At 40.3% G+C, this 24,548-nt stretch overlaps 1 long non-coding RNA gene across 1 annotated transcript in view; it reads right to left on the bottom strand.

Annotated features, from left to right (window-relative positions):
• LOC121516816 overlaps window positions 1–16,691 on the bottom strand; it is a 92,570-nt gene extending 75,879 nt beyond the window's left edge. Inside the window, exon 1 of the long non-coding RNA XR_005992509.1 lies at window positions 16,456–16,691. This is a non-coding gene — a long non-coding RNA (uncharacterized LOC121516816). The remainder of the gene's footprint in view (window positions 1–16,455) is intronic.
• Between the last annotated feature and the right edge of the window lie 7,857 nt (window positions 16,692–24,548).

The following is a 24,548-nucleotide window of genomic DNA, read 5'->3' as shown; positions in this document are numbered from 1 at the left end:
ACCAGCTATACCACTGTGATAAAAAGATTATGCAATTGTGACCTATTTAACCATTTGTTTCACAATGATACGAAAGAGAGGATTTCAGTGAAAAGATACTAACACAGCAGGGTTTCTGGCACTTTATTTCATTTTCTCCACTAGTGGACATCAGCCAAAGAGAGAATGTTAAATTTTGTTCACTGAGAAGGGACATACGAGGGGACTTTGTCAAGAGTTGTCCAAGGAAAGGGCACCAAAGAGGTTTTTTTTAATTCTGTCCATCTAATACCGCTTTCCCACTAAAATTATTGTGTAAAAGTGGGGTTTTTATTCGCGGGTAAACCCGCTAACAATCAGCAAGTGACTCCTTTCCCATCGCCAGCTGACTCGGGTCTGATCGCCAGCAGACGAGCTGTGTGGCTGTTTGTTTTTCCTCTGGTGCATCAAGCTGATGTCATCATGTTAGTTTTTTTTGTAATAAAAAAAAAAAAGAGGATCGATGTGATCATTTCCAAGAGGCAAATAATGCAATAAATAAATAAATAAATAAATGAAAGATTAATAGATTATATCGTTTAAAAAGGATCTCTCTTTCCAGCTGCGCACGGACAGGACGCACTGCACTTTGTAAGATAGGCAGGAGAAATTAAAGAATGTCTGCGCTAAATCTGTCTGAGGAAAAACATATCTCAGCGGATATCTTCATCATAGCAAGACTGATCTAGCAAAGCGTTTTAGTTTTCAAATGTGCCGTGAAATTACACAGCTGCACAATGTTGATGACAAGGAGGACTAATCACTGTCATGCACTCACATGTTAAATAAAGCCGTGATCATGACGACAACAAAACAGATAAACAGTGAATGTGCAGTACTTTCCCTCTTTAAGAAACAGATTTATTGCGCTCTACCTTAGATAAATCTCTTTAAAGTGAGTGACTATGAGAGTCGTTGCCACACTCACTCAACATTTTACCTATGTTGTTGTATAGCTATAGTTATGTCTCGCACAGTCCCTGTGACACTGAATCTCCTGTACTCCACTGATCAATATAAGCTCTCTGATCTCACTGTCTTGCCAGTGCTGTGCCATCTTGCAAATATAAATCTCACACGCTGAGTCCAAAAAACAACAATGCTTGTCCCTCAGCTGCCAGCGTTTTTTTGTTGCCCCAAGGTACAGGCATGATATTATGACGCAGGCACGTTACGCCGAAGTCATCCCGCGTTCACCCAGGTGTGACGTTCCCACTGGATCCGATCGGAGGCGAGCCAATAAGAACCCGTGTCCATTGCAGGGTCAGTCGACGTGGGTCTCAATTCCGATTGGAGCCTTTCCCACCGCCGACAAGAGCCGATTGTTAGCGTGTTTAAACAGGTTTTTCGGCCAGTGGGAAAGAGGTATACAAGGCACTGGAGAAGTTTTTTTGCCCACTTAGAGGTCAAATTTTGTACCAAATTTTGTCTACTCAGAGGGCACCAAAGACAACATTTTGTTATATTTTGTCCAATTATAACGCTTTTCCACTGACTTTTGGCTGCGGCGAGCCAAACCAAGCTGTGTTGATTTGCTTTTCCATCACCGGTTTGGCAGAGCCATTCCAAGCCGAGCCGTGCTTAAATGGTCCTTCTCATGAACAAGGCCAAAGTAATCCACCCCACCTGCAAGTGCACTGTGTTGATGTCAAAGCAGTATGCAGGGTACGATTTGCTGGGCGGATTTACCCCTTCTGCTACTGATACCCCCCCATTGATACATTTTCAGGCCACGGGGAGACGGGGAGATACGTTTTAACCCTGCCTCTGCTGCAGCTGTCTATAACTCCGTTACAATGGTGGTCTAATGTTAGCATTCACTGTACAACTTAAACATTTACGACACAAGACCAAAACTTTCAAACATTTAAGATCCAAGAGGGGGCTATGACCCATCTTCAAATCTGACTCACCAATCATATGTAGTAGGCCTGACTGATCAGGTTTGCAATGCATCTCTAAGTGAAGAGGGAAATCACAAAGCAGTAACATGACATACAATTATCCTGCATGCTTCTCTGCATGCTTTACATAGGTTAGCATAATTATCTGTGCATGTAGACTAAAGTAATGATAAAAAAAACTCATAATGCATCAGCACGCATGCTATACCACCCAGTCTGTCACCTTATTTTATTTATTCTTTATTAATATATTTAAATTTTTATTTTCCACAACACAAAGACAATACAGACATTATCAGAGACTAGTCACCTTTTGACTATCTAGTCTTTAAAACCATTAAAAATGGCTGTAACACATTCATGTAAATTCATAAGATACATTGATTAGAGACACCATTGCCTCAGAAGATCCAGAAGTGTGTCAGATAAATGCCGGTGTTTTGGTTTGTCAGCTGTTCTGGCAGCTCAATGGCTGGCTATGAGGTTTAGCAATTAGCACAGGGCAGTGAAAAACACATCCATGGCCTTCTAATTTAGCAGCGTATGCTTGTAACAAATTATTTCCTCTCCCCCAATAATTAACATTCCTATCTTCACAGCAGAGGACACAAAACAGATAATCTGGCTGGGAAGTGGCAACAGAGCGTGGCGAACAGATATGGCCTGCTATGGAGATGATTAGAAACTACAAAGAGAAGATTTAGATCATGTTTGTAGGCGTGTGTGTGTGTACTTGTGTGTCAAATGGATCTGAATAGGAGAGGGAGGGGAGCGGGTAGGCGAACTGAGTATGCTTATGCATGTACCTGGAAAACCTTACATTGCAGTTTGGCAGTAGAGGTCAAATAGATGACAAGAGGTTAGGAGTCATTTATCAGCATGAATTAATGGAGGAAGATCTCACTGTTGCACGGCCGCCCTCCCCTGCTGGGATTATAAGTAGAACAAGTGGTAAGAGAGGACGAGCAGAGGTCGCTGTCATCTTTGATTCAGGTCCCACTCTAACTACAGCATCCTCAGTGCATGTTATTATTGGGTACGGCTGTATCATTGCACAGCCAGATTATACAGTCTAATAACTATTTTTAGTACAATTAGAATTGCTTCAATAATCTGGGATAAAATAGAGAAACAGACAAGCCTTGCACTCTTAAAATAAGAGGATCAGGTCACTAATTTTAATTATGTGAATATACAGAAAAAATTATTAAAGTCAAAACCTTCATGTGACTTTCACCTGTTCCATTATTTTTACAGGCGCCTCTGAAATTGCAAAAAATCCTACTCATCAACCATGTTTATACTCGTTTAATAGTAATCATTTAATATGGTTTTCAGTAAAAAAAAAAAAAAAAAGATGTAAAATTGTTGCACCTTAATATCACAAATCATACCAAAATTGCAGTTAAAGCCAAAATGATCGCAAATCAATATTTTTAAAAAATTGTTCAGCCCTAGAACACCAATGTTTCATAGTGTGGATCTGTATGTTAATCACAAGGATAGTTTTTTTTGTTTTTATCACTCCAGCCCACAATCATCTGCTCTTCTGTACCATCCATCCTTTCTTAATACAACATGCCATCGATAGGTAATGATTGCTAAAACACAATCTTCCTTCACTGAAGACATGTTCATTTTAGGGTATGGTGTAAAAATTGGATTAAGCTTAATCCAACCAGCCTAAATTGGATGTTTGTTCCATATTTGCACACTAAGAAAAGGGCCTGGAATCACAGAACATTTATAAAAAGCAATGGAGAGACATTTTCCCTTAAAAACCTGGCATGTCACTGGAGAGGGGATTAAGTGTGTTATTGTGGGATCAAAAGAAGCAATCATCAGGTGCAAAAGCAGACAAAACTTGAACCTCTTCATGTCCATTTTAAAGCCAGAAGGTGTTCTTGGTAACAGTGGCTGCCAGTTGTTTTTCTCCTGGGTAAAACAAATCAAACGAATTTAAAAAAGGTCTTCACTGAGCTTCACAGTGTCAATACACATCTCTGAACAGCATATTAGATCAAATATACACAAATTCATCTCACAATATACCTCCATCATGCAAAATGGCTCCACTGAAAAAGTCATGGTTTGAGGTGCCATGTTGTCTGCTGCTGTTGGTCCACTGTGCTTGATCAAGTCCAGAGCCAACGCTGTTAGCCATCTACCAGGAGATTTTAGAGCACTTCATGCTTCCATCTACTGAGAAGCTTATGCAGATACTGATTTCCTTTTCCAGCAGGACTTGGCACCTGACCACAGTGAAACCAAAACCACGAGAAACTGGTTTACCGACCATGGTATTTCTGTGCTTGATTGGCCAGCGAACTGGCCTGACCTGAACCACGTAAAGTACTCATTCCCAAAGTCTGGGGCAAGATCTGCAGTTGGGTCATGGGAGATTTTTCTCTGGGCACCAAATGAGTTGTTCAACTTTTTACAGTATTTAATGTGACTTTTATGTCTGCAGTTCACATTGAAACCACACCCTCTCCACCATAATAAAACACAAAAGGAAGAGGAAGATAAACACCAGACTCAAGAATACAGACGAGCTATCAGAGGCTCCAAGCCATGTCACAGATGCAGTAATTTGTGCAAAAAGAGCTCCAACCAATTACTGAGTGCAAAAATGAGCATAATTTTGCAGAAGGTTAACATTAATGTATTATAACTCTGATGATTTTTGAGCTATAAGCCAAAATCATCAAGGTTAAGACAAAAAAAGTCTTAAAATATTACACTTTGTATGACATGTATGAAGAATATATGGAAATGTCACTTCTTCAATCTAACCAGAGAAATTGCTCACGATGTTCTATTATTTCAAGATGCACCTGTATGGCCGTGGCTCAATTAGCTGATAAAACATCTACAGCTTTTGACATCAAGGGCTAAGCAACCTGAGTATTTATTGACTTCTCCGAATCCGTTGACACTGTAGAGTATTTTATTCACTGAGCTTCAGGCTCATGGGGTTACTGGAGCTGAGCTGGATTGGTCCAAAAGCTGCCTGCTCTACAGGAAACGATATATAGTCCAGACCAGAGATAACTAATCTTGCAGCCACATGTAATGTGGTGTTCCACAGGGCTCTCTACTGGGTTCTTCATTCTTTGAATTCATCAGTGCTCTTATTTTATATGCTGATGATAAAAATATTTTATTACGGCTAAAGATGACCACATGATGCTATGGCCTTTGGGTTTATGGAGTACTAAGCTAACTGGGTATCTGCATCATTTACATTTCTTGAGAGGCAAAAGCACAGTGACTACTAGAGTACACAAAGTTTCAGTTTGAATCAGTGACCCATGAACATTGGATCTCCAACTGTTTGTCACTCATTCCCTCTTTGAAAGGGGGGACAGGATGTTTTAGTGTATTTATGTATGTGTGTGTGTTTAAGGGTAAATGCATGTGTTTGTGCATGAAGGGCATAGAGGAGTCAGCAGTCTCCCAGAGGAGGATTTTCTTAAAAAAAAAAAAAAAAGGGCCTCCCATGACCTGGCTTGATCTTGTCCCCTCATTCTTCAGTGGGGGTTGTGAGTGCGTCTGTGCATGCATGTGTGTGTGTATGCCCCGTTCTGGGGATTTGCTGATCTTTCTAACGGCTGTCCCTCCCGAGAACAGGACTGCACTCCCACCGACGGCTCACAGCTCTAATCTGACTGACAGCTTGGTCCAGCTTTCAGCCAAGAAAACAGCCCACCAGCGAGGCCTGAATACCTGCCTGCTGTAGAATCTTATCTGCCATGAGATGACAGAGGAGAAGCTGCTCTGTTCCCAGGCAAATGCTGATCAGCCTGTCTCACTCTCTGCGTCGTTGGCCTCACTGTCTGCTTGTTGTTTGTCAGCATAACACTGTGAGACCTACACTTCTCTGGACTCAGCTGGATGTGACAGTTTGACAGGCTGTCAAAGCAGAAAAAGAAAAGGCTGGGATGACACTGTCAGTTTTCCTTCTGTAGGCATTCTGAAAGAACACCTTTCACCCTTGATGCTTTATTTTTTAGTTAAAAACTGGACTGAATCCATGTGTTTCTTTAATTCAAAAGGAACAATACAAAGGTAAACAGCAATAGTTCTTGATGTCTAGAGTATGGATGGGAATGACTTTGAAATAATCATTCAGAATCGAAGATTTCATGTGACTATCTAAATTTAAAACTGTACGGCTGCTTTGCTGCTGGATGGTGGCTGGAGCACATCTGAAAGCTGTTTGCTTACCATCATTTATATCAAAGAAGAGGACGAAAAAAAGCAATGTCCAGCTGAAGCACTAAAACTAGCGTTCCCTTCTCTTAATGCAGAAACATCTTTTTCACTGAACCTTTATATGTAAATCATCAAATAACTGATCTTTTTAGTAGTATTGTCAAGGGAAAATGTCTATCAATTAGTACATAAAAATGCTTAAACTGTTTGTCCATTAATGACGGCTGCAAAGACAAAAACAATGATGATAATTCCGTGGCACTTTCACTCCTTGAAAAAGAAAACAGCAGGTTCATCCACTTCGAATATAGATCTTCATAGGTGACTTTTGCACCAGCTTGTGCGTCACGTCGCTGTGCAGGGTTGGACAGATGGAGCGCAACTTTGAAATTCATGGCCGAGTGCAAATTTGGCCTTTATCTATTTCAGTGGTTTATCTCCATAAATCATATGGGCGCATCATGGCATTAAGACTGAAGTTTCAGTGCGAGGGAGAGAGAGAGAGAGAGAAGGGGGAGCTTCACCGCTGTTTTGAATAGTCAGTCACCCATTTGATAAATGAGATAGCATGCATATACACAGCTCTGGTAGTAACAGGCACTGCCATAGTTTATCTCCTCTTAAGGCAAAAAACCCAAATAAATCTTAGTAAGTCAATGCATACTGATAAAGAATATAAACTATGCATCCTTTAGACACACATCTAAACACACTGCCCAAGGGCATGATAGAAAACTTTGCCTACACATCCCCCAATTTCAAATCGCAGTGGGCGGAGCTTAGATAAATCAACTACAGAGCTTAACTAACACCGGTGGATCAACACTGTCAAATAACTTCAACTATAAAGACCACTCAGAATGGAGTTAAAACTACACTTTGGGTGTTAAAATCAAGTCAGAAATGTGTAACCCTAAGATATCAACACTCCAGGTTTTGCTTAGTAAAGCAGCTGTTTCTCCTACTATGTGCTACTTTCTAGTCAACAGGAAAAGAGTACTTACAAGAGTTACAAGAGTATTGTATTCAAGTAAAAGCACAGTTACTCTGATTAAAACCTACTTAAGTAGAATTTAAAGTAATGATTTCAAAATTTACTTTAAAAAGGACAAGTCAACAACAAAGAAAAACTACAATTACAGCAATTTGAGTAAATGTAATTAGTTACTTTCCATCACTGATTGTTCCTTATTTTGCTATATAATGCTTTGTTTTTAATTTGTTGTCTTATACTTCAAATGCAGTGAAGCACTTTGTGACCTTGTTCTGTGAAAGGTGCAATACAAATGAAACTGACTGACAAATGCTGCGTTCGATTGTCCTTAGAACTGAGTCAAATCTGACCTTCGAATGGGAAAAGTGCAATAGAACGGTCCCTGAGCCTGGGACTCCGACTCAGGATGTCGGGTAGGATCCAAGCAGCCTGAGTCGGTCAGGATAACGAGATAGCAAAATGGCGTCGCTTACCATGAGAGGTAAACAGAGTCACTCAGTCCTCAACTTTTACTTTTATGTGCTGTCTAATTTAGCATTTGTGTTACTACAGTACAGGCCTCGGCACAGCTTGCTTTGATTCCCAAGTTCCCAAGTGTATAAGTTCAATGACGCATGCAGGATTCCCCTGGTGCGTTCAAGTCATACAGCATATGATCTCTCTCTCTCTCTCTCTCCCTCAAGTAGCTAATATAATTCCTCAGCAGGAATTTTTGATCCTCGAAAAACATCCAAACGAACATCAGCTTACTGTGGCTGGCCATGTTTTCCGAGCTTACGCAATAAAGCGTATTTACCTCGGAAGTCGGAATTTCCGACCCAGATCTTTCCAACTTCCGAATATAATCGAACGCAGCATTACATACGGTGCTTAACAAATGTATTAGACCACCTGTCATATTTGTCTGAGAGACCATCCAGCATCATGAAGTGCTTTAATGCGGACTCTTTCATTTTCAGTGAGCTCTCCACATTTAAACCATTTTGAACAGGAATGAGGGATTTCAAACTGAATTCACCTTTTTATACCCAAATTTGAGCTGGCTCACTGGGCTTCTCTGAGAAGTCAGAAATTAATCAAGCTTAACATTCAACCACTAAAACTAATTTTTCTGTTCAGGACTGCAAGTAAATAACTGATGCTTTTAATTTAAGGCAGCTGTGGCATAAACCTTACTTTGGGTGGTGGCCTAATAAATTTGTTAAGCACTGTAGCTAAACTGGCGGCAGCTATTGCTAATGCTTCCAGTACGGCTAAACCTCAACCGTAGCTACCACCTCATTCTTCTCAAATGACGCTGATTATGCTGTGTTTAGCAAAGAATGGTGGATGAACCCTGATTTGTAACATGGAACTACCTTTTGTCATTTTAAGCTTTAAATAACACAAGTTTCAGCTTGAGTAAACTGTTTTGCCTTAAAATGAGAGATAAGTAAACGCTAGCTAACTTTCAGCTAGCAGCACACTGTTTTTCTTCTGCTTATTTATTGCAGCAGCTGTCTGCTCTCTAAACTACTGTTAGGGCGACAAGAGAAAAGAAGGAATTATTTCAAAGGGTACACTTTATTAACTATTAAGTTATTATTTTAATAGATACACATATTTACTGGCCCTCTCAGCAGCCCCAAATGTTTAGCAGTACTCAGAATGACTCTTTTAGTCCTTCAAGTCCATTTTCCATTTTTGATGCTGTCATTAAAAACATCTCTTTTAATTTTGCTTTCAAAAAAAAAAATTAAGTGTTGGTGAGTTACACTCCAAATCCACTTTACTCAAAAGTTGCACAAATGAGCGCTGACTCACTGTTGCTGTGTACACGACTAATATGTCAAAACTACAAGAAACCCCTGCCACGTCAGTGACAACACCCCCACAAGCCATCTGCCTGATTTCTTCCTCCTTCAGTGAACACATTTCTAAAGATGCTCACTCATCAATCAGTGGGGTTGTTCCACACGCCATCCAAAACAGCTTGAACTACAGAACCCTCATAATTGAATATTAAACCCCTGAAGAGTGGCAAGACAAACCACTGAGATGCTGGCTGGAGGCTGAGATATGCGCCACCATCGCTCTGGCAGAGACACGTGTGGCGCTCCTCAGTTCGGTGTCAGTCGCATTCTGCCTGCCCTGAGGTTTTTCTGTCACACAGTCATAATTTCAATCTTTTGGATAAGAAATGCATCTCACAGGGGGCCACAGATGCAAGCCGGCATGGACAAGCTTGGCACACACATACACAAACACAGCTGGCCTTAAATAAAGGGTGGCAGTGCAGGAGGGATGGAGAGATTGCAGTTTGTGCAGCTAAATCAAGAAATGAATTTTTGGCTTGATGGTGTTTTTATCTCGGTCCCTGTTTTGAGCAGCTTGCTGAAGGTTTGCACAGATACTGTAGACAGCGGCAGAGCAGATGAAAGATTAAGAAGCAACCTGTTACTCTGATATATAAGTAAAACTGTAATTCTCATTGGGTTAAAGAAAAGCATTAAAATGAAACTGTATTTTTATGGTGCCTTGCTCACAGAGTCTAATGTTTGAGATGTAAGTTGAGGCAGAAAATGAAAGGACTTTTAAATATCAGAACACATCAGTGTGACTAGACAGGCTAAATGGATTTATCCACCTTTGGGTACTGGCATGGAGACAGCTCATTTTCCATATGAACAGTGGAATTTAACTAGTTGCTGGGATGTACAATATTATTGGCATGAGATCAGTATTGGCGGATATTAAAATGTCTGCCGATATTTACTGCCAAAAATAAAATAAATATCTGGCATATCTAATGTCTCCAAAAATCCAATATGAAGCATCTCTACTGATTACTTAATAATTACAGGGAATCCGTGAAGTAGGGTGGGTAACACCAAATCAACAGCGTGCCAGTTACTCAGTAAGAGAAAAAAGCAAGCGTGGATACTTGCATAGTGCTGCATAAATAGACATTATAAGGTTTTGATTCTACCTGGGGTTTCCTTCAGGTAAACGTTACAAAAATAATAAACCACACCCATATTTCGAGATACTGTACTCCAATAGGCTGACTTATCCCATGCTCATAAACAAATAAAAACAATCATTCAATAAAAATGCACAGCAAAGTTTCTTTGTTTCTTCTTCATTATTATATAGTATTACCTGTTATTTATTTTTTTAATCTAATTTATTTTCCTTTAATGCTTGTTCTTCAATGTGTCAAGAGAGTCTAGGTTTGATAACATAAGTTCAGTAAGGAAATATTATATTATATTCCACAAGCCTGTTTAGTTGTTTATCCTTGCCCTATAACCCATGCATCCTTTTACATATGCTCACTCACTGCTATGTAATCATCAGCTGTTCACACCACGTGGTCACATCTATCCAATAGCAATGCTCCACTCCCTCACTGTCAGGCTATCAGGTTGCTGCTGTCTATTTAAACATGGCTTTCTCCTCCACCAGTTCCTCCACCTCCCAATCACTGCCAAGACTTAAAGACAACATAATCATCATTATAACAGTCAGTCCCTTTACCACATCAACCATAAACAGCATCTCCAGTCACCATCTGGTCAATCCTGGTCTTCACAGTTAATCACACCACCACCATCAGTGTCTGGACTCCATGTGGGGACAGATCTTGCTGCCACTTAAATCTTGCTGGAGTTCAAGCAACAAAGACTCTCTGGCAATAATTCAATATCACTTCCATGTAAAATAAATATCATTCAGTATCGCATCTATTTAAAAGTTATGTTATCTCAAATCAGTTACTTGTCTCTCCTGATGGAGATGCATGTGATGCTGATGCTGTAACAGAAACAGGTAATCATGTTTCATGGTCATAACAAATAATCGTGATTATGATTTATACATATATGATAAGCATATGTATCACAAAGCCACCCTTGAACATGCCAAAAAACAATTTCAAGCAGCAATTTACATCTCTACAATACAAAAACACCAAAAGATTTTAGCTTATCAGTCCTTCAGATGTGTGTCAGTAAAAATCACCTGCCTATATTTTATGTTTGCACAGCCATTGTTCTAAACAAGGTAAATTATTAAAATATGTGAACAAAGGGATGGACGCATGCATGTTTATCAGCAGGATATTGATGTGAATTTCTTTTTTTAATGATATATCAGCCATACATATCAGCAATTAAAATCAAGAGCAGCCAGATTATCAGGCTGACCAATTATTGAGGCCCATATTTGGTATTTGACCAATTACCGTATCGGAATTTTATTTTACAGGGAATCGATAAAGTTATCAATCAAAGAGAATTTACTACTTTGGTTCCACTGAAAGTATGTGTTCCCCTCTGGCTTTATTTTCACTCACCACACTCTCATCAAATGTCCTGTGTTCAACATGATCTGATGAGCAAGGTGTCATATAAGTACTAGCTTATCAATACTTCATCCTGACACTGACACATTGAGTGTATAGCATCACCTCCTATTGTTCTGTTTTTATTGTGTTCCTCTCACACTAGTAGAGCTAGGGTTAAATTGTTTATTTTCTTTCATTTTTTTTGATCATGCAATCCTACTCTTGCCACATTAAGTACATCAGCTCATAATATATGCATACAATTCTAAATATCAACCCTGGCTGCAAGCAGCACTGAAGGGCCCTCGCACCCCGGCACTGGTCGGAGTGTGGTGCAACCACCAGTGTGGCAACAGTGGGGTGTAGGCAAACCTGTGCAGTGTGCTGCAGCACAGCAGAGACCAGGGCAATCCCTCATGGAGCATCCTTACATTAAAAACATCAGCACAGTGCCCTTTGAGGAAGTACTGCCCCTCGACAAAAGGTGGCAGTATGTCAGAGGTGGATACTGATATGTAGAAATGATGAGGTAAGGACTATTTCTCATGTAAAATTGAACAAAAATTGGAATTTGTATTGTGGTGGTGCTAATGGCATCTTACAGTAGGTGGCGCTACAGCAAAGCCGTGAAATTAACATTGAAATTTGTACAGAGGCAGACCCTGTTCATACATGTGAAATTTGAAGGCAGTTGGATGTTTCTGTGGTGTTTATTCTTTGTTTTAGTTTTATTGTGACATTTCCGGTTCCGGTTTTGTGTTGCCAGCCGTTAACTTTACTGTGCTTTCTCCTGAGGCTGCTCCCTTCCCCCATGTGGTGCTGAGAAGATTGAACACACCTGTCTCGGCTCAATCATCAAGCGCTCTACAAGAAGCCTGAGACTCTACTCAGCGCCAGAGTTTTGTTTGCTACTCGCCAGTGGTAAACCTCAGCTCACGGCTCTCACTCATCTCATAGTTTTGCATATTTCCAGTGTTATTTGTGGATTGATTTCTCACGTGCCTCTCCTTCCCTTCCAGTGCCACACTCACCGCTCCACCGCAGCCCAGCCTCAGAACTCTCTCCCTAAAAACTCTCACTCCCTTGGACCCGTGGATTCCCCCTTCCCTGCACTATTACATGTGTTCAGTAAATCTGTTAAACTTGTCATCTGCGTCTGCATTCTGGGTTCAACCACACCACCACATCACAGTTTCTCTGAGAGTTACACCCACTTCCTGTGTCATGGCGAAGGATCAAAATGGCCGCCATGGCCCCTAGGGCATCTCTAACTGAAACATGTCAATGCTGGGATGAATACTGAGGACTTCAGGTAAAACTCATCGAATGATAGGTTCAACACAGTAAGAGAAATAAAGAAATGACCCACTTCCTGTCTGAAGCAAAGGATCAAAATGGCCACTATTGCCACTAGGGCATCTGTAACTGAAACATGTAAATGATGGGACAGATATTGCGGAATTCAGGTCCAATCAAAGCATGATAGGTTTAACACAGTAAGAATAAGACAGAAATGACCCACTTCCTGTGAGATGGCGAAGGATCAAAATGGCTGACATGGCAACTGGGGTGTCTGTTAATGAAACATGTCAATGTTGGGAGAGATATTGAGGAGTTCAGGTCAAAATCAGAGCATGATAGGTTAAATGCACTAAGAGGAATAAAATTACCCATTTGCATCACTTCCTGTTGGCAGAAGAGGGCGCTTTTTAGAGCTGTTTTCATGTGGGCGTGTTCAGTGTGATACAGCTGTGTTGCCATAAAACTGTGAAGACCATAGAATAATCACCCCCAAAGTTACATCATTTTTCAGTGAATAATTGTCCAGAAAGAGGCCTGATTTTGAAATTTGGGCAGAGCGGGTGGACTTCCTGTTGGGATTTTGGCATGGGTCCAAGATGCCTTTTTGTAGCCCTGGTGATGATCCATATGCAGAGCAAAAATTGAATCAAATGTGAAATGTGTTCTTTAGGGAAAATGCCAACATGTGACAAAAAATATCAGCTACATGAACTAATATATTATCAGGAAAAGGCCTAGGGGGGGCACACACTAAAGCATGAGCCCTAAACATTTTGAATGAAGCCCCAAACGTAAACAACTACCAGGCTGTCTACTTCTGCTTCTCTCTCAACTTTGCTTGACTCAGCTAAAAGGAGTTTGGAAATATTGGCACATGAGATTTTGGCAAAAATCCAGTATCATGCATCAAAGCCAATCAAACTGAAAAACAACACTAAAGTTTCCCTCCAACCAACATTAGAGAAGCAACACATTTAGCCCCCCTGCTGCTTCGGAGGCTCCCCATGAAATCACAGCCAAGAGGCCGACTCTGAGAGAGCGTCTCATTCAAACTCACACTGGCATCAACCGCTGACAGAATAAAAAACATGTTTGTGATGGGTGTCCTCTCTGGCAAAGCTATCAGCAAGGATAAAGTGATTAAAATTTACAGAAAGCAAACAAAGACTGTGAGCAACATCTTCAAAGAGTGTAACAGAAAGGCAGTAGAAAACTTTAAGAGAACATCTTGAATTATCTCCACCACTTTAAACCCATCAATGTCTATGGAGAAAGGAAAAAAATGCTATGCTGCAGTTAAATGCAATGCTAACAATTTAAATCAGGGTTCTGTGATTGGGATAAGTGTAAGGTTTTAAAAATGTGGGTCATTTACAGCTGTAACATTTGAATATTGCATGGAGGCTTAACTATGATCTTTGAAATCATACAAGTGCTGTTGCCCCAGCCAAGATTCTTCATGTTCTGGTAAGCCAGCAACCTGGAACCTGGAAACCCACTCATAGAGAGTGATTGGGAAAGGGCAGAGTGTTTGAAAAAAACTTGAGTGATTGGATGAATGTTCTGTCTGTCACATCTTTACGGGCCAATCAGAGCAACAAAACACGGGACATAGCCATTTCGAGGTGCGTGTGCACAGCTACTGAGTAATAACGCGAACCATGGCGACTATAGACATGTCAGTACACGACTTTTGTTGTTTTGGAAAGAAAACAACTCACTGCTGTTCTTTGTTCCTCCTTTAACGAAGAAATGTCATCAAAATCTGATAAAAATGGTGTTTTAGCAGCATCCACGCTAATCTGTTCTGCCATAATTGCAGCAGTCTCTTGTTGCTGCTTGCTTACATCTCGACTCTGCCGTGCCCGAAAGTACTGCCCCCCCTTGCTGATTGGTCCTGTCACTTTCTAAACAGGCCCAAACGGTTCAGATGGGAGCTTTGCAAGATGGATTCGCCAGTGAGAAACAAGGAAACAAGCGTATTCATCTGCTCTGCAAGGTAAGTGAGCAAGAGGATCAAACGGGCATCTTAAGTTTATTTTAATTTGATTTTACACTGAAATATGCATGCATCCGACTCTACGACCCCTTTTGACATTGCTGCATAGAAAACACTGTTTTAAGGTAGCAAAAAATAAAAAATTATCATGCAGTGATGCAAACATGCTTGGAGCTGCAGAGAGTCAACAACCATGCAGTCAACCAACTGTACAGTACAGTATGTGTTCACATCTATTCCTGGATATCATTACAGTTGCAGCATCAACACAGAAAGCCAAACCCCTGTGTCACAGCTGTAATCATCTCAGCAGGTATAGAACACACTGACACCCTGTCATTCCCTTAGGAGAAAGGCACTGCTCTTGTCATTACAACGTCTTAATAATTATCAAGTGCAACAGGGGGCAAGTGAGAGAGACAGAAAGAGACAGAGGCACGGGAGTGTGGGAGAGGAGGCAGCACCCTGTAGATGCATGATGAATGAGGGTGTCAGCTGCACCCACCCAACTAGCAGAGCTGTCTCAGAGAGGGTCGGGCCCTGTGCGCTGGGCCCCGTCTCATTAACCACAGTGATCATGCATTAACAAGTGAGCTGAAGAGAGACGGAACGAAAATAAATCACCCTCTATGAGACAGTGACATCCACGCTTTTTAAATGCGTAATAGCTGTCTCAGAGCATCCAGTGTTGCTTCACTGCTGATCATTACGCACATCATAGCATGTAGTGAAGCTATATATCTGAGTTACTGTAATTAAAATCAAACAAATCATCTGTTAATGTGCCAAATAGCACATTTAGAGAGAAGGGGCAGGTAGGTCCAAAACTTGGGTGCTGCTTCCTTGCCTCCCATTGTTTTTCCTTCCTGCATTATTGATGTGGGGCTGACATTTTACACTCTGCTTTTCAGAGGCCAAATGCTGAAAGCCTCCGCTGTCACCTACAGGACTTTGTCTACAATAAACAAAGTGTCAGTGCCTCAAACTGATGTACAGTAACCTTCCTGTGGTGACTATAGGGACCCTGGTGTAATTGTTAGAGTATCATGGCTCCATTGTTTACATAAAACATAACAAAATTCAAGTGTCTCTGTGATGACTGTTGATGGAAAAATAGAGGTCTTTTAGTTCTTATTTATGCAAAATGCATCAACAGTATCACAGTAATGTCTTCTGCTCTGTCAGGAATAAGAGGCGTGGCTGGGAGTCAGCTCAGGTCACTCCCTATAGTACTACTACACTACTACACAAAATGATTCTCTGCCTATCCGCGTGGCATGAAAACACATCAGTAAGAACAGCAAACCTTCCTGATAACAGAAAGAGTCAGCCCCACAGCTCGCGTGGACTCAGCACTCTGACAGCTGTAAACATGCATTCATTCGCTGGCCTCTTTTAAAATCAAGATAACACATCAATATTAAGTCCGTGATGCAACGCTGACGCACAGAGGAACAGATGGGCACCTTTGCTCTCTTTCCATGTTTTCCTAAATCAGTCATTGTTTTCATCTTGCATGACTCTATGCGGGCAGAGAAGCTTTCACGTGCACGCGTAAACAGCTGATACGGTTCATTATCCTATTACTGCCCTCATAGTGTACCGCGTATGGCAGCGCACGAGCTCCTGATGGTGTTTTTGTTTAGCCAGCGTGCCTATTCGGTTAAAGCGCACTGAAAGAAACACAGCCTACCTCAGTTCGTCTTGACAGCTCCGACTTCCAGCCGCGGTTGGGAACAATGTGGCGCTCGCAGTGAAGATCACAGTTTGTTGGCGCAGAAGTTTTGACGACTCAGGGACTGAGGGATCACTCATACACTCAGTGTCACGTCTGCAGATCTTTGGATCACACACCGCTGTGGAGTGGATAAGACAACGCCCCAAAACAAAACTGATCTGCTAGATTCTCCGCTGGATCACACACACGTTCAAGATGTTGCTGTCCAACTCGGTTGTGCGCAACGGCGCGCGCTCCCACTCTCTCCCTACGCGGTCCCCAATCTAAACGCTCCCCAAGGACACGTGACCAACCCACCAGGGACGGGAATAGATTTCGTCCCCCTTCCGACGGCAGCAGCTGGGATCGGTTACACCGCTGCTCCAGTGCCCGCTTAACAAACCTGTGTTGGGCACACCCACCCTCGTCCACCTGCCCCCACTCTCATGTGTCCTCGCGGTGTCGCTGTCTTTGTTTGAACCTTTACTATGGCCTTAACAATTCTAGCCTAAATTCTAAAATCATTTTAATACAGACAGCGCGCTTATTATTCAAGGCCATTCCTCAAAGTCACACTTACATTGATGGATAAATACAAAATCTCATGTAATATATGCACTTGTGTATCTTTTATGCTCAGTTTTCAAGGTCTTTTGATTTTTGTACACTCACTCTTTGAGAGACAACTTCGCAACGGTTCTGTTTTATTCATTTTATACCAACTGTCTTTGTGGGCGGGGTTTCAACAGGAAGTAAAGTGTTCTAATGCACCAATCAAATTTCAGGTTTTTTCAAAGAGAATACAGAAAACAGAGGAGCCCTAATGGCAGGATAAGGATGGATATGGAAGAAAATTTGACACTGGCATTTTTGGCTTGACCCAACCCCTCACAACTGGTCGAATATCACAAAATTGAAAACAATTGTCCTATTGTCCTCCTTAATACGTAGAGCCAAAAATAAATAAATAGATAAACAAATCCCAAAACTTTAACGTAACTCAGAGATTAGTGCCATTGACACATCTGATGGTGTATATTGACTCTGTTTTGACTGATTGCCTTGTGGTCAAAGGTGAGTAAAGTGGACACATCACCAAATCTGCCAAAATCAAAGTTTCAAATCAAACAGGCCTATATGTAATATAAACGCTAACAGTAATAGAATTACTGATCAATTAGCTAATTTAATTTATGTCAATAAGCAAAAAATTTGTTTTGAAATACCTCAGAAAAAGCTGCTCTGTTTTTCTTAACATTTGATGGTGCTTTGTAAACTTAGCACAACAAGTAAGGAAATTAGTGTTTGGCAGATTTTTATTGTTGCAACAATGCTTCTCTTCAACAGATCTTATACCACTGGAAAGCGTGTTTATTTAACTTTTAATTGGTGCCACGTTTGTACAGAACATGCATTTTTTTGGATGAGCAGCAGAGCTGAGTACGTGGGCTGCGCTGATGAAAAATTTGACCAATCTTCAATGCCAAACAGCTTATTCTACTATTGATTCTTGTTTGGTGTTCAGTGGATTGGATGACTGAGGTTTGAAGAAACAAGACATATTGGCAATGTAACAATTTATTCATTTTACAAACCGGAGCCTCAGTAGGATGCAGAAGAACCATACACAGCCACAACAGCCTGGCTCCTCCTCCTCATGCTGGTCGCACACTGGTGAGGGATGGCATCCCATTCTTCAACCAGCATTTGTCACAAGTCAGCCAGCATGGTTGTGTTGGTCACTCTGGCACGAACAGCACGCCCAAGCTGATCCCACAAGTGTTCAATGGGATTGAGGTCAAGGTGGAATGGCATCCCTTTTCTCATCCAGCATTTGGTGCAAATCAGTCAAGCATGCTGGGTTGAGGCCAGGACTGCTGGCAGGCCATCTCATCCTCTCCACTCCCAAATTCTGGAGGCAGTCTCTTATAAACCCCGCTCTGTGGGGTTGTGTTGTCATCTTGGAAAATGGAGTTTGGTCTGAGACTGTGGAGATATGGGATTGCCACTGGTTGCATTATCTCATTTCAATATCTCTTTGAATTGAGATTGCCTCCAATCATGACAAGCCTGATTTTTCCAGTGAGCAAGATACTGCCCCACACTATCACACTGCCTCCACCAGAAGATGTTACTCTATCAGTGCAGCAATCAGAATCATCTCTGCATCTTTTCCACATTTTGATTTTATGATACAACTGCCGTAGGCAGAGTCTGGACTCTGTTGCTGGCACCAGTGCAAATGGGCCTGATGGTGAAGGGCAGTCATGGCAGGCCTGCTTGCAGCCCTATGAGACCAGAGATTGGCTGCGTGCAGTCTATTCTGGATTGTCTAGGCAGAGAGCTGCCAGCCATATTGCCCTGCAAACCTTGGCTGCATTCTGTAAAGGACAGCCTATGGTTCCTAAGAGCTGACAGGGTGAGGAAACAGTCTTCTTGGGGCATTGTCTTCTGGGGTCACCCAATTCTTGGCTTGTCTGTGACATCCCTGTTATCTGGAACTTGGCCTTCAGTTTGGAGATGTTACACCCTGTATAATGCCACAACTTGGTTTTGCAGAACACCGGCTTGAAGTTGTCCTATGGGGCAAAGGGGGTGAGCAGGGAGAGGGGATGAGCAGGGAGCCACATCACCCTGTTCCAAAGTCTATGTATCACAGGAACACGGTCACAGCAAGATGGCCTATTGTTGTTCAACGAACCATATGATGTTATTGAGTGAGCTCAAGGTTCTGTTGAAAAATGCTCAAAGAATGTGATGGTCTTTGTCTGTTTTCCTTTGGCTGTGCGGTTTATTAAAATACTGTTTGAAAATACTTTGATTTGTGCATGAAAAATTCATTTTTATTCTCAAAAGATGTTTTCAAAGGATGGCAGATACCACCTCTTCATTTTGCTTTGAGTCAAAATATCAAGTGGAGTGAGTCAAAGTATTTTCACTCTGTTGGAAACAGAAGTAGGCATTCATATTTGGCCACTTTGATAAAAACTCTGCTGATTCTTGCAGAAAAGAAAAGATGTGAAGCTACCGTACTGTCTGTTCTGTTCAGTGGCAGCTCAACATGAGCAAGCACTAACTCCTGTGCTGGACTCACTCGTCATAACTGGGGCTGACCAAGTGAAATAGATACTCTGTACATAAGAAAGAAACTTGCCTGCTTTGCAACAATACAACACTAAATAATCCACAAGGCATCACTCTCTAACTGCAGGCTGACTTTATACTGGGGTATTACAGAACCATGGGTGTATTTGTAATACTCTCTTCTTAAAATGCCATAATTTTTATTTTTCATCATTATTTACTATTTTTATTGTACAATACGATTTTATATGATACAATACACTACAATACAACACGTATCCCCTTAAGGAAATTTGAGTTGGATTCTCATAGAAACAGTTAAAAAAAAAAATCCTAATAATAAATAGCAATGGGGAAAATATAAAATACACAGATAAAATATAAATGTAAAGGATAAGAGAACACAGAACACTATGACATTATTGCATAATCCAGTTACATGCTTCTCTATACTGGCATAAATCCAACACAAAAGACCCCAATAGCTTTAAAAACATAATATTTTAGGGTGCATGGATGGTCATGTGGTTTAAGGCATGCCCCTTGTATGCGGGCAGCCCAGGTTGGTATCCGGCCTGTGGCCCTTTGTCGCATGTCCCTCCCTACTCTCTCGTTCCTGTTTCTGAGTCTATCAACAGTCCGCCTTTATCTAATAAAAACACAAAAGGCCCAAAAATAAATCTTAGAAAAACCCCACAATATTTTATACAATAATTTATAGTAAGACAGGCATGAAGGCGAAAATACAATTTGAAATAATTTAACATTTTTCTTAGTTTTTTTGCCCCCCCCCCACCCTAATCTGACCCAATAAAACCTGTAAAACTTTTTTTAATTCAAAAGATTTAATGTCTCATTTTCAAAATAAATAAAAATATAATGAACATTTAAATACATTGTAAATTCAAAATATAAATATGAAGCAATGATAAATATGAGAACCATAAAAAGTAAATAATTAAAAATATATATAAAAGAATACATTGAACAATTGCACAGAAACAAGCTTGTATTAAAAATTATATAGAAAAGGATTTATAGATAAAATCGAGACTGAATACTAAACTGAAATGAATACTACTTAAAAGGATATTTCTTTGATCACACCCAGACTGATTTATCATCTTAAATTTCACTGACAAACTCAAGTTTTGATAGGAAAAATACAGAGTGAGTGCTGTCAGATGGGGTCCACTTAAGGGGGTTTCCTATTGTCATTGCAAACTTTGCACATTTTGTACTACAGCTGTGGTTTAAAGTTTGTTTGCCCCTTACTGGTCTGGCCCCTTACTGGTCTGGCCACCAGCAGTTGCCTGCCTTACTTATTGACTGACTGGGCCTCTAAAAGAGCATGATCAAATGTCCCCAATAAAGGACCAAAAAAGTCTTGGAATGACAATTCTGCAGTATTGAAACTTTAAACTAAAATGCTAGCTGTTGCAGCAGCCAGATAAACAAAGAGAAAAGCACCCTGTTCTGGTCAATGTGTATTGACCTAACATGTAATTCAATCCATTGGTGTAGTATGTCATTAATGAACAATGGTATTAACAGTTACTTTCATTATAGAGATAAGTTAAATGTAACAAATCCTGTTAAAGTACAGAGAAACAAATACATAACTTGGCTGAGAACCTCCATGGTTTAATGTAATGAGCATCAGGCTAGAAGCCGTCATTAAGTACATTATTGAACTGGAGAGGCGCCTTTAAGTACTGTGGGTGCTATTGATGAATCAGAGCTATTATTCTGAATAATCTTAAGAAACCAGGTAATTGATAAAGTATAGTAATAAATAGCAAAACAGACCAGTTGAACTGGTCTAATAGCTTCATAGAATGACAGGATCAGATGTACAATACCCCTATTTACCTGTCATGATAGGATGATGGTTCATCTCTGATTCATCAATAGCACCCACAGTACTTAAAGGCGCCTCTCCAGTTCAATAATGTACTTTATGACGGCTTCTAGCCTGATGCTCATTACATTAAACCATGGAGGTTTTCAGTTATGTATTTGTTTCTCTGTACTTTAACAGAGTGTAAAAATTTTTTTTTTTTTTTTTTTTTTTTTTTTTTTGCAATCTACAAAGTAATATGTTCTTGCCCTAGATCTACATGTGCAGGATTTGTTACATTTTAATTATCTCTATAAAGAGGTTAACAAATAAGCACTTTATCTTGAATTTTTGAAATTGTAAATATCACACATAACCACTGGGTTGTATGTTTACATTTTTTTTTTGTTTGTTTGTCCTTGAAACATGTTCACGTGATGACTCTTCAATCAGATCATGTGATTGTCTATGTGATACCTTCACCTGTATATAATGAGGCACTCTGCACTTGTCACTTTGGTCCGATGAAGAGCTACTCTGCTCGAAATGTCACGTTGGTGCAATAAATAATTATATTTTTGGAGCCCTGCAGTGTGCAAAACGTCTTTCTGTTCTCTGTAAGTTTCCTGTTCGGCTCAGCACCTGCCTACCTAGGTTTGGGCATGCGTGTAGACTTTTTTCTTATTAAGAGTTACTTTCCAAACATTATGTTGTAGGCCTGCAAAGTTGGTTGGAATACAGAATTTTTATGCATGGCACTGAAAAAGAGTGTAAACACTCTTGGGAAAGGACACACAAAGTTTAACTTTAAAATAAATATGGCATGTTTCCAGAGGAGCTTATGTGAAAAAAATCCCTGCTGTCCTCTGCATCAAACAAATTCTTTGTGATATACAGCACAGAGGGATTTATATTAGTATTACAGTGGTGCACGGTGTCCTTTGTTCTTCCATTTATGTTCAATTAAAAAAAACAATGAAACATCTTTGAATGGTCCTTATTCCTAATTCCAGGCTTTGACCAAGGCAAACAAATATATCATCCCACCACAAAAGGGAGGGTGATGCTCTTTTGGCAACCGGCAGCAAGTGAATGTTTGCATGTGTACCTTTCTGCAGAACTAAAAACAAAAAGAGGTCTGGCCTTGGCAGCACCTTTCATCACCTTCTAAAGCAGACTGCAGAATAATCTTTTACTTTTTCATTACTTATAACGGTGTTATTTAGAGTGGAAAACGGGTCCTGCACCATGGAAAAAAAAAAAATCAAAAATAGTTCCAGTCACAAAAATAGATCCTAGATTAATGACTGTAGACCCGTGACCCTGGTCTCATGGTTATGACAATCAAGAGAGAGTAAGGGATTCTTTAGGGCTGTTTACAGGAGCAAAAGAAGAGTTGGTGATGGGGTCTGAAATCCTCTTGCCTTAATTGTAAACATTTGTAAAGACCAGGTACACATGCATTTTTATCATTGTTTTACTTTCCTCCTGTTTTATTATAATTCAGCCCCATGTTTTAACTGACAAATTACAATCTATTATAACCCTTGTCCCGGCATTGCTGTATGTATTAACAGTGTGGTGTAATCGGCAGTGTGAGAAGGATTTTATATTTAAATGGAGTACTGTGTTAGGAGAATGAGCTGTGATTGGCTGTGAGAGCTGGGAGACAATTATTGAAATCAGCTGGCCATCAGCTTATTGCGGCTAGGCATGTGACTCTCCTGTCCTGCATGAACTAACGCTAAGCTTCAGTTCTTTGATATTAATGAAGAAAAGAGAACAATCCATCTTTGTGGATATCACACACTTATTTAAAACATCGTGCACAATACAAACAGATGGAAAATAAGTAAGCTGCATGTCCAAAACCTCTGACAGCCAGTCCTCAGTTTTAAACCTAATCTTCTGTATTTTCATACAACCCCAGAATGCAAGAACAAAAGCTGAATTTAACCCTGTATCCAGGGCCGTGGCATAGGCAGTATAGGAAAATGCTAGGGGCGCCAACCGCTCCAGGGGGTGGAAGCATGAGCCCTAACTATTTTGAAAGAAGCTGCAAAATTTTAAACAACCGGTCTCTAAACTTCCCTGTTCATCACTCTCCCTTCTTTGCTCCACGCTCTTTTCTCTCTCTCCCTTTCTCTTTGTTCCTCTCTCTCTGCACAGCCCCCACCCCTTCTCTGGCGTGCACGCTCAATCTCTATGCCATGGAAGGTGGAGGGATAACATCAGAGTTCAGACCCTGGCTGAAAATAATCATCAAGGTGTCTTCTAAGTGTCACAAAACAGCTTGTGAGTAAGAAAAATAGAACAGAGAAACTTGGGGAGAGTTAATATTGTTACTACTGAGGCAGTATTTCTTCTATATTCATTGGTGCTAATATTAAATGTGTTACTTTCATCTATTCAGACAGACAGACAGCTGCAGATGATGAAGGGAGACAGAGGGAGATCAGCAGACGATAAGTGGTGAACAGTGTAGGTCTATACTAGGGGAAGCATTTTCTAAATTTTAAAGAGAACTGTAAATTCAATTTGAAAACACACATGTCAAATTTCCAGATGCCACTTTAATGGTAAAAAAAAGTGTTCAAAATACATGAAATAGCAGAAAAAAAAGTTTTTTTAATCAAAAAATTCCTAGAGGTTGGGCTGTGCCTTAATAAGTCAAATAATCACCTCCTCTTATCTTTGCATGTGTTAGAAGGTTGAAATCATAAAATCTGGACTCTACTGAAAAATGAATGTGTTTTCATGCAACATATTAGAGAAAATGCACTCTTTTGGAGACTTCTGTAAAACTTCTACACTAACAGTAAATATTTACCCCTAAAAAAAGTTAGTTGTTAAAAAGCTGTTAAAAAGTGCAGCAGTACCTAGTGGGATGTAATGCAGGAGAGAAAAAGCACCATCACATGTTAATTAAAGCAGAGTAGTTTTTTTCTGAAGTAGATAAATTCCAATTTGTGTTTATCCAGCCTTCCCATAACTTAATTAAGCAGTAATTTAATCACTGTAAAAATGTGTATCAAAGGCCTTTTTAATTTAAGAATAGAATTCATAACTGGTAGATATTTTGTTATCAAGTACACACTTTTGATGCACTTCTTTTTGCCTCTTTTTTCGGAGCAGTTCTTCCTTT

The sequence above is a fragment of the Cheilinus undulatus genome, linkage group 10 (genome assembly GCF_018320785.1).
Source record: "Cheilinus undulatus linkage group 10, ASM1832078v1, whole genome shotgun sequence".
Classification (NCBI taxonomy): Eukaryota; Metazoa; Chordata; class Actinopteri; order Labriformes; family Labridae; genus Cheilinus; species Cheilinus undulatus.
This window is presented reverse-complemented; position numbering and strand designations above follow the sequence as displayed.